General features: G+C 35.9%; 1 pseudogene; it reads left to right on the top strand.

The window, feature by feature from the left end:
- The first annotated feature begins 1,958 nt into the window (after positions 1 to 1,958).
- LOC108384174 (nucleophosmin pseudogene) lies at positions 1,959 to 2,614 on the top strand (annotated as a pseudogene).
- The last annotated feature ends 809 nt before the right edge of the window (positions 2,615 to 3,423 follow it).

Here is a 3,423-nt window from a genome sequence, read left to right as displayed (position 1 = left end):
GACCCCTAATAGTCAAAGCAATCATGAGAAGGAAAAATAAAGTGGGGGATTATGCTCCCCAACTTCAAGCTCTACTACAAAACTACCATAATCACGACAATTTGGTACTGGCATAAGAACATACCCATAGATCAATGGAATAGAATAGAGAACCCATTATAAACTCAGGTACACATGTTCAATTAATATATGATAAATGAGTCCTGGATATACAATAGGCAAATAGCCTCTTCAACAGCTGGTGTTGGCAAAATTGGACAGCTCCATATAAGAGAATGAAACTGCATTATTGTCTAACTCCATACACAAAAGTAAACTCGAAATGGATCAAAGACCTGAATGTAAGTCATGAGACCATAAAACTCTTAGAAGAAAACATAGGCAAAAATCTCCTGAATATAAACATGAGCCACTTTTTCATGAACATGTCTTCTCGGACAAGAGAAACAAAAGCAAAAATGAACAAGTGGGACTACATCAAACAAAAAAGCTTCTGTAATGTAAAGGATACCATCAGTAGAACAAAAAGGCATCCTAAAGTATGGAGGGTATATTTGTAAATGACACATCTGACAAGGGGTTAACATTCAAAATATATAAAGAGCTCACATGCCTCAACATCCAAAAAGCAAATAACTAAATTAAAAAAGGGGCAAAGGATATGAATAGACACCTCCAAAGAAGAAACTAAGATGGTCAACAGCACATGAAATAATGCTCCAAATCACTAATTATCAGGGAAATGCAAATTAAAACTACAATGAGATATCACCTCACACCAGTTAGGGTGGCCAACAAATAAAAGACTAGGAACAACAAATGCCAGCGAGGATGTGGAGAAAGGGGAACCCTCCTCTTACACTGCTGGTGGGAATGTAAATTATTTCAACCGTTGTAGAAAGCAATATGGAGGTTCCTCAGAAAACTAAAAATTGAAATACCATTTTACCCAGGAATTCCACTCCTAGGAATTTACTCAATGAAAACAAGATCACAGATTAAAAAAGACATACACCGCTATGTTTATCGCAGCACTATTTATAATAGCCAAGACATGGAAGCAACCTAAGTGTCCATCAGTAGATGAATGGATAAAGAATAGGTGGTGCATATATACACAGTGGAATATTGTTCAGCCACAAGAAGAAAACAAATCCTACCATTTGCAACAACATGGATGGAGCTGGAGGATATTATGCTCAGTGAAATAAGCCAGGTGAAGAAAGACAAATACCGAATGATTTCACTCATTTTTGGAATATAACAACAAACAAAATTGAAGGAACAAAACAGCAGCTGACTCAGCATTTCCAAGAAGGTACTAGCAGTTACCAAAGGGGAGGTATGAGGGAGGGTGTTTGGGGTAGGAGGGAGAAGGGGATTTAGGGGCATTACAATTGGCACACATGGTGTGTGTGTGTGGGGTCATATGGAAGACAGTGTAACACAGAGAAGACAAGCAGTGACTCTATAGCATCTTACTATGCTAATGGACAGTGACTGCAATGGGTTGTAGGGGGGACTTGAAAATATGGGTGAATTTAGTAACCAGTGTTGCTCATGTGAAACCTTCATAAGAGTGTATATCGATGATACCTTAATAAAAAAGAGAAAATATTATAATGGAATACTATGCAATAATTTTTAAAGTTTTATAAAACTGTGAAATGGTATTGAACTCTGGTGTGATTCCATCCTGCATGGCTGTTCTCTGTAGCAGTAGTTATTATCTCCATCCGCCTTCTCTCCCACCTAAGTGAATGCCACCACTCCTTGGAAGATTCAATGGACATGAGCCCCCTGAGGCCCCAGAACTATCTTTTTGGTTTGAACTAATGGCTGATAAAGATTATCAGTTTAAGGTGGGTAATGATGAAAATGAACACTGATTATCTCTGCAATTGCTCAGTTTAGGGGCTGGTGCAAAGGATGAATTGCACATTGTTGAAGAAGAGGTAATGAATTATGAGGGCAGTCCAATTAAAGTAACAATGGCAACTTTGAAAAATGTCTGTAGAACCAATGGTTTCTCTTGGGGGCTTTGAAATAACCCATTTCTGGTTTATGGCTGAAATGTGGTTCAAGGTCTGTGCACATTAGTGGATAGCATTTAGTAGCTGTGGAGGAAGTTGCAGAGTCTGATGATGAAGAGAAGGAGGATGTGAAACTCATAAGTATATCTGGAAAGCATTCTGCCCCTGGAAGTGGTAGCAAGTTTCCATGGAGAAAAAGTAACTTGCTGCTGATGAAGATGATGAAAATGGTGATTATCATAATTTTGATGAGGAGGAAGTTGAAGAAAAAGCTTCAGTAAAGAAATCCGTATGAAATACTCCAACCAAAAATGCACAAAAATCCAACCAGAATGAAAAACTCAAAATCATCAGCACAAAGAACAGGGCAAGAATACTTCAAAAAACAAGAAAAAAACGTGTAAAACACCAAAGGATGTAGTTGTGTAGAAAACATTAAAGCAAAAATGCAAGTAAGTATAGAAAAAGCTCGTTCTCTTCCCAAAGTGGAAGCCAAGCTCATCAGTTACGTGAAGAATTGCTTCTGGATGACTGACCAGGATGCTATTTAAGATCTCTGGCACTGGAGGAACTCTCTTTAAGAGAATAGTTTAAAGAGTTTGTTAAAATTTTCCATTTTATTTAATTTCTGTAAAAGTTGATATATGGCTGATCTTTTTATAATTCAGAGTGAGAACTTTCCCTACCATATCTGATAAATGTTGCCCAGGTTCCATTGCCAAGAATGTGCTGTCCAAAATGCCTATTGAGCTTTTAAAGGTGGAACTCCACCCTTTGCTTGATTTTAAGTATGTATGGAATGTTATGATAGGGCAAAGTAGTACTGGTGGTCAGACAAATGGAAATTGTGGGGAGACATAAATATACATGTGAAATAAAGTCAGTATTTTAATAAAGTAAAAAACCCTAAAATGATATTGGAAAATACTCAGCATATATTTGTAATCAAATGCATGTCAAAAAGAGTTTATATAATTTGATTTTAGTTTTTCAAAAATGTTTATGGAACACAAGTGTAAATGTATCTAGCAATCTGTCTTCTAAGTAGGTCTATTTTTTCTTCCTTCATCTTCTCTATCATCTCCCTATCAGTACCTATAAATAAAATATGGTGGAGAAACATACACATTTTGAGTATTTCTCCCTGAATTAAGGAGTTATGAGCTATTTTTCTTATCTACATGTTTCTGCATTTTCCAAATGATCTACAATTTGTTTCTTTGCCTTGCATTTTTTACAATATGTATCTCTTGACATAAGAAAAATAAGTTAAAAAGATAAATAACGTATGATTTTTCCTTTAAATTTCTTAGTTGATAATGTATTTTCCTGGTTTTCTTCAAAAACAACTAAAAAAATGAGAGAAATACATACCAATATTAGATCCTAT

This window comes from Manis javanica, chromosome 4 (genome assembly GCF_040802235.1).
Source record: "Manis javanica isolate MJ-LG chromosome 4, MJ_LKY, whole genome shotgun sequence".
Taxonomy (NCBI): Eukaryota; Metazoa; Chordata; class Mammalia; order Pholidota; family Manidae; genus Manis; species Manis javanica.
Note: the sequence above shows the minus strand (reverse complement) of the source record. Positions and strands in the feature narration are given on the sequence as shown.